This window comes from Camellia sinensis, chromosome 15, assembly GCF_055761805.1.
Source record: "Camellia sinensis isolate YWXY chromosome 15, ASM5576180v1, whole genome shotgun sequence".
Classification (NCBI taxonomy): Eukaryota; Viridiplantae; Streptophyta; class Magnoliopsida; order Ericales; family Theaceae; genus Camellia; species Camellia sinensis.
Genome location: NC_138975.1, coordinates 120655272 through 120663294, shown reverse-complemented (window position 1 = coordinate 120663294; position 8023 = coordinate 120655272). Strand labels below are relative to the sequence as shown.

The 8023-nt window shown below is 33.9% G+C and overlaps 1 long non-coding RNA gene across 1 annotated transcript; it reads right to left on the bottom strand.

Annotated features, from left to right (window-relative positions):
- Positions 1 to 3289: 3289 nt before the first annotated feature.
- LOC114310422 (uncharacterized) lies at positions 3290 to 4041 on the bottom strand. The gene is made up of 2 exons (XR_003646118.2): positions 3877 to 4041; positions 3290 to 3771 (listed from the first exon to the last, which is right to left on the bottom strand). It is a non-coding gene; the product is annotated as an uncharacterized LOC114310422 (long non-coding RNA).
- Positions 4042 to 8023: the final 3982 nt, after the last annotated feature.

Here is an 8023-nt window from a genome sequence, read left to right as displayed (position 1 = left end):
ATTTTAAAATTTATTTATTTTTTAATGGTACTCAGAGTGAGAGCCCCTCAAAATATTTGTGTTGCAAAATATAAATTTCTAGTTGCAAAATATTTATATTTGGTTGAGTTTTAAAAATTTAAAATTAGTTTGATAAAAAAATAAATACAAAAATAATATTTTTAAAATTTCAAATTATTTGTTTCTCTAAAAGAAAAATTATATAAAAATAGTAAGTGTTTATTAAATTTTAAATTTTTTTTCTACAAAATAAAATTTTAAAAATTAAATCAAATTAATAGTGTATTTTAACAAATCCAAATCAAAATTTCAAAAAAAACAAGAAAAAAAAAAAAAAGAGTAATTACTAACACAACCATGAACAAAAAAAATTGGGCGAGTTTGAGTTGAAGATTTCAATAGCTCTTTGGTTTGGAGCTCTGCAACGCACTGTCCATTATTGTTTTTATACATGATTTATTTATTTTTTCTGTTAGGTTCTTGCAAAAAAAAAGATATACAAAAAATAAGAGATGTGATGTAAAAAGGTAAAATGAAAGAAAAATAAAAGGGTATTTTGATCTCATTATAAAAGCATTTGTTGAGTTGAGACAAATTTTAAACTTTTTCATTCTTTTATACAAATGGGTGTAATTATTCTCATTTAAGGATTCATTTAATACTTTCTTAACATATGTTTTAAGGACATATATTAAAAAGAATAATGTTATATATACTAATTAATATATTAATTAATGTACCAATTGATGATGTGACATACTTTAAGTGGTCTTTGATATTTGCAATGTGATTAATGAGTGGGGTCAATAATAATGTTATAACTAGTGTTGATATACTAGTTAATACACTAATTGGTACATGTAGCACCACTATTTTTAAAAGTACCAACTCATCAGTATTCAATAATTGACGAGACCCCTAAAACGTTCGTTAAAATGCATTTAATATGGTAGTGTTATATATATCAATTAGTATACTAAGACCATCTCCAACGGTGCATCAAACCTGGTATCAAATTCAAAATTTGATGAAAAAGTCAACGGTTTTACCAAATCGATATCAAATCAAGAATTCAGCAAATCTTTTACCAAAATGAGAACAGGCGAAGTATTTTACCAAATCACTGTTCCTAACCGTTGGGAGAGACCAATCGGTCAACCAGTCGGTTGCCCGGCCGGTTGACCAACCGGTCGACCGTCTAAAGGTTCAAACGGTTCGAAGAAAAGGTTCAAACAGTAAAATAAAAAAAAAAAATTTTTTTTTTTTGCCTAACCGGTCGACTAGCCGGTCGACCACTAAAAGGTTCAAAAAGTAAAAAAAAAAAAAAATTTTTTTTCGCTTAACCGGTCGACTGGCCGGTCGACCAACCGGTTGTCCCCGGCACAAATTTGATGAAAGTGCACCGTTGGAGCGAGTGGTATTAAATTTGGTAAAATGGGTCATTTTGGACTAAAATTTGGTGAAAAATCTGATTCACCGTTGGAGATGCTCTAACTAGTGTACCAACACTATTATTAACCCTAATCATTAATCACATTACAAATAGCAAAAACCTTTTAAATTATGTCATGTCATCAATTGGTACACTAGTTAGTATATTAATTAGTGCATATAGCGTTTTAGGGGTCTCGTCAATTATTGACTACTGATGAGTTGATACTTTTAAAAATTTAAGAAATAAATATTTTAGTCAAAAAGTGAAAAAGTCATTATAAATTGTCATATCACCCTCTTTATTTTTCTACACATCTTTTCGTAAAAAGTCAAAAATTATTAAAATAACCCGTTCCCAAACGTCTCTCTCTCTCTCTCTTCTTTTTTTTTAAAAAAAATTCTTTTTTATATGCATATTCATTAACTTTTACGTTTTTAGGGAAATTACACAAGTAATTCCTATAATTTAGCTCTTGTGTCATTTTGATATCGTAATTTCAATTAATTTGATTTTGATCATGAATTTATGTGACTCTACCTGAGTCCTAGCTTGTGGCCGGGTGTATTGGCTCGATCCGAGACCTGACCCTTCCAATGCTCAACGTTATTTTCAAGCTATTTTGGTGACAAAAAAAAAAAAAAAAATCTCAGGCCTAGCCCTCTGGCCTACGCTAGGCCTGATTACCACTTAGGCTTGGGCATAATTTTTTGGGAAATGGGTCGACCCTAACCAACTTGATTTTTGGTAGGGACCCGTACGAGCCGGACCAAATTTACACCCCTAAATATAACCCATAATTATATGGATTTTTTTATAAAAAAATCAGTGTTTATATAACAACATTTTCTTCAACGGTGCTAGGGACCCCCAACACCCCCAGTTTTTTTTCATTGGCCAATTTTTTTTTTTTTTCCTTTCCTTCCAATCACCCACAGCCACATGAGGCTGGGGTCACTGGGGGCGGGAGTCTGCCACATTTTTCTATTTTCTTAGATGCCTAGATCGTGTTATTAAAGTTGTTCATTTTTAGAATATAAAACTAAGATCTTGGGATAAAATGATAGAAAACAATAGTCACTTTATGTATTTTCACTCGTGACTATAAATTATATATATATATATATATATATATATATATATATATATATATATATATATATTCTAAATTTAGAAGTAATAAAATATATTTTAGAGAAAATTGGTGATAAATTTAATCTAAGGAGCGTGTAAGGCATTAGATTCAGTGAATATTTTTTATTGGTAAGAAGTCCATATTTTGTGAAATAATTTCGTGAGAAGTTTTAGAAGATATTTTATTTCCAATTTTACTCCATGATTTTTTTATATGTTTCACTTTTTGATGACTATGTGTTCAATTTTTTGGTCTATCTGTTCAATTTTTTCCCTATCTGTCCAATTTTTCTTTAAATTCTATTTATCTGTTCAATTTTATATCTTTCTGTTAAAAAATTCTAACTATCTGTTCAAATTTTTCCTACATTCTATCTATCTATTAAACTTTTTTCTATCTACTAAAAATTCGGGTCGACTTTTTTGTTTATCTGTTGCAATCATCATCATCAACATCAATTTTTCCTCTAACTATTCAAAAATTGTAGATTTCTCTCTCTATCTGTTTAAAATCTGTGAATTTCTCTCTCTATCTGTTTAAAACCTATCCCATTTTTCACCATGTCTCGAAATTTATCCGTTCAAAATTGAGTAGATCCAATATAAATTCTTTTAAATCTATCTATTCAAAATTGAACAAATTTGTCCAAATTTTTTTTTAATCAGTTGCAATATATTTCATCATCATCATAATCATCATCAATAACAACAACAAACAACTAATTTGAATAACACAATGATATCCAATCTTTAAAAAATAATAATAATGACACAATGATATCCAATCTTAAAAAAAAAAAAATAATAATACTACAATGATATGATCATATACAAATAATATGTATCCTCATAAGATGATTATCATCATCAGAGATCATGAAGATGAAGATGAAGAAAATGAAGAAGAGCAGTCTCTTTGAGAGGCACCTAATGCTAAGCCACACCAAATCCTACCTCACTTTCATCTTCTATCACCAAATCATATGTCATCCTCAGAGAGATTGAGTAAAAGACGTACAAACACAATTATAAGAAAAAAATTATTTTTTTTCTAACCTTGAGCAATTGCCTGAGTTGAATCATTTTTTCCGGAACTTGGAGCTTCTCTGCCACTGCCTCCGTCCGTCAGAGGATCAATAGAGCCACGCTCTAGTGGAATTACCGCCAGCGTCGAGAGATCCATTTCTTCTTGTGGAAACCATGGTCTGAGAAGAGAAGAGAGATCGAGATTTGAGAAGAGAGAGTAGATCGAGATCATAGAAAGAGAGAGAGAGAGAGAGAGAGAGAGAGAGAGAGAGAGAGACGACGACGACGAAGGCCTTCAAGACCATCACCAATATGTCCTATGGGTTGGCAAGTTCGAACCAAGGACAATGGATCTACAAATTTGCAGATTTCGGCGTCAGATCAACGATGGCAAGGATAAAGGTAGTGTTGCGCGGGACGGGAGGAGGAGAGATAGAGAGAGAAATAGTCTAGATCAGTGGATGAAGATGGTGGTGTCGGCTAGGGGTGTTCAAAAATTAGTCCGACCCGCTCAATCCGACCGGCCCGGTCGGCCATGGTTGCAAAAATAATTTTCTCACGAGTTGACGGTCGGCGTCAGATTAATTGTTCAAACATCGAGTGAAACCGACCTGACCGAACAAAAACACATAAAAGTAGAATTTTTTCCTCAGTCGTGCCTCATCCTAAGACATAGTTGGAGTAAACAATTATATATTACTATCTCTTTACCTTGCAAAGAGTACATTTTTTTTTTCCTGTTCTCACAACCTTTGAAATAGCGATTATTTTTAAAAACTAATAAAATCTTTTCACATCTTTCCCTCTCTCTCAATCCTGACACTTTGCCTTGGAAATAAGACTTCACCTGCAAACTAAAAGATTCATTTCTAATATCTTTTCCTTTTAATCTTTAATCTTTAAAGTTTCTATCTAAAAAATTTAAACTTCACCGTTTTGAAATCTCTCTCTCTGTCAATCTCTCTCTTAATCTTTAAAGTTCCTGACTCAAAAATCCAAACAATTTCACACTTTCAAACCTTCATCATTTTTATAGTTCCGAAGAGGCCATGGCTATGGCAAAGGGAAACTCTTCATTGCTGCTACTATGCTACCAGACTTCACTATGATCTGTGATGTTATCTCTCACATCTCTCATCTCTCAAGGCTGTGCAAAGATTGCATTTTTGAGTTCTAGATCTGAAAGTAACCATGTTGTTGAAGATTTGCAGAGTTTTTTTTTTTTTTTTTTTCCTTTTCAAAATTCTTCTGGGTTCATCATTTTTTTATTTGTAAGTAAGACTTTTGTTTGAAAGAATCCATTGATGAACAGCAGCTTCATGGTGTGTCCACGTGATTTATTCTTTTTTTTTTTTTCCAGTCATCTCTATCTTCTTCCTTCATTGTAATCCCTCTCCCTTGGCTTCTTTTGTTATTTCCCCATCCGACCGAGACCGACCGGTAAACCGATTGAAAGGAACGGGCGGTTTCGACCATCACAGTGATCGGAATCGGACGCTAAGTTGTCCAACCCGAAGTGTTCGGATCGGGTGACGGATAAGCCGGAAAACCGATCTGTCTCGATCCGTGAACACCCCTAGTGCCGGCAGCGATAAATGTGTAGTGTTAGAAACGGCGACAGAGCTGTGGTAGTGGTGGTGGTGGTGGTGGTGGTGAAGTCTAGAGAGAGATCGATGATGGAGAGCTCCTTCCAGATTTGAGTCACGATGAACATTTCTTAGCAACCAATTTTGAGTGAGAGAGAGGAGGGGAAACAAGTGACAAAGGTGACGAGAGAGGGAGAGGCCGACAGAAGAGAGAGAGAGAGAGAGTTTGATTAGGGTTTGATTTGGTTTGAAACCATAGATATATGTAGGGTAGTTTGGTCATTTTGCATAATCATGTCCTTATGGACATATCATTTTTGCGCGTGGATTGTTAGGCAAAAGTAATTCAAATTTGGATTTTTGAGCAGAGTGTCCTATTTTTTTTTGCTAGGGTTAATTTTTGAAAAGTCCAATTGAAAGGAGTGTAAGATATTCGATTCGAGAAAAAATATTTTTTGGTGATAAGGACATTTGTTGGTCAAAAAAACATTACCACCTATCTGTTGATATTTTTATTTAAACTATTTGTTCAAATCTTTTTTTTTATTTGTTAAATTTTTCGAACCTATATGTTCAAATAGTTTTTCCAGTCTGTTGAAATTCTCCAAGCTTATCTGTTTCCCCTATCTATTGAAATTCAATAAGCTTGTTTTCCCTATATGTTCAATTTTTTATTTTATGTATTCAAATTATCATATGTACACACACACACACACACACATATATATATAGAGAGAGAGATGAGAAAAAGAGAGAGGTCTTATATGTCAAAATCTTTTTTTTATCTGTTCAAAACCCAACTCTCTCTTTCATCTTTCTTTCAAAACAATTCTACTCTCTACTCAGATTGTGAAGGAAGAGAGAGAGAGAGAGAGAGAGAGTGATAGGTTTTGTGAGTGTTGGTGAGGAAGAAAAAGCTCTCTAAACCCACCAACAATAGTGTTGGTTAATGAGGAATAAAATGATGATGGGTTTGGTTTGTAGGATCGTAATCTGAGGAGTCGGTGACGACATAGATTTAGCTGCCTTTGTCACTAAGGGTGCTTGATTTGGTTGCTTTTTTCTACCATAAACCCTCCTCTAAAGCCCCCTTCAAACCTTCACCTCTACCACCACCGTTGCGTGTTTGGCTCCAAATCCTTTTCAATTTCGCCACCACTTCTCTCACATCAGGCCGATCATTCTTATCTGCCGTCACACACCTAAATGCCAGCTCTACTACAGCTCCAACCCTATTTACCACCTCTCCATTACCACTCTTCGCCACCGAAACCTTGTCCACCACCTCATTCTTCACCTCAACTTCTATAACAGAGCAAGCTTTGACACTCTATACCTAGTGTTCCCACCTGTAAAAGCATATTTATAGCTGACCTTAACTCCCTGCCATAGATTTCTAGAGAGAGAAAAAAATAGAAAAATAAGGAGCTTACTGCGAAGGGATTGACTGTTGAAAGACAAACTCAATTTGAGTTTGAAGATGGTGAATTCTAGAGAAGAGAAAAAATTGCTAGAGAATTCCAGGTTGAATAAGAGGAGTTTAGAATGATATAGAAGAGAAGAGGATGCTTCATGGAGGTTGCCACGGTTAAAACTTAGTAATGAAGGAAAGAAGAAAAACATGAAAAATTTGCTGTCTCCAGCTCATGTTCATACTTGAGCAGAAACCTATAAATAGATGTATTGTTAGATTGTTTTACATAGAGTCGAAGAAAAACGTAATCTCTAGGGAGAAACATAACATCTCTAGATAAGGAGAATTCTAAGAGAGTTGAGAGAATTTGTGAGTTTACAGAAAGATGGCTCTATTTTGTATAATTTGTTTATGATTATATAAAAGGAGTGTTTATTCAATTAATTTCTCTCTTTGTATATCTACATAACCGGTATACACCCCTCTCTTACTTTTCCAATAGTGGTATCAGAGCTAGAAGAGCCAGTTTGGGCCAAAATTTTGAAGAAATAGAGACTTTTCAAATTTGCCCATATTTAAAGGTGTCGAAATCAATCTCTGAATATACCAGAGGGTTCGTGTCGACTAGGGGAGTTCAGAATCATTAACGAGAAGAGCCAAGAAGTATCCGAAGTTCGACGATAAATGCTATATCTAGAAACGAAAAATTTCAAAGTTGTTGAAATCTATTTCTAAGTATAGAAGATTGAAGCACTTGTCAAGAGGATTCCAACGTAAAAAATCGCGTTGAAATCAGAGCTAAAACAAAGTCGCAATTGTTGAATCAAAGTTTTTCGGGAAAAAGACATATTGGAGAAAATGAACTAGAGTGGTATCAAAATAAAAGGAATCATCCAGTGTTTCGCGGTTAAGCTACAACTATCAATTTGAACTGTCTAGATTGTTTTGGGTAGATTTAAGCCATTTGAGGTATAATTTTGATGGTGATCCAATAGTGCTTTTCAACTATTTGGACTATTTTGGACACATCTATATGGTCAGATTTTGCAAATTTCATACAAATAATTTGCAGATTTTATAAAGTGAAGAAAATATTCTTCGATGCGGGAGTCAAAGAATACAACAAAGAAGATGTCACAGACAAGGTGATAGAAGATGTCCCAGATATTGTAGACGAGATAAGCAACAGATGGTTGTTTCCAGTAACAAAAGACAACAATTGATTATTTCGCACAACAGAGAATAACATGTGATTATTTCACAAGCACCAAACAACAAGTGGTTGTTCCAAGAGACATACGTCAATAGGTGGTTGATAGTACCAAACAATAGGAGGTTGTTCCAAGAGATATATAAGTCAATAGAGGCTTGACTACAAAGACCAAACAAGAGGTCATGATGAAATCCAACAAATTGATGAGACATCATGTA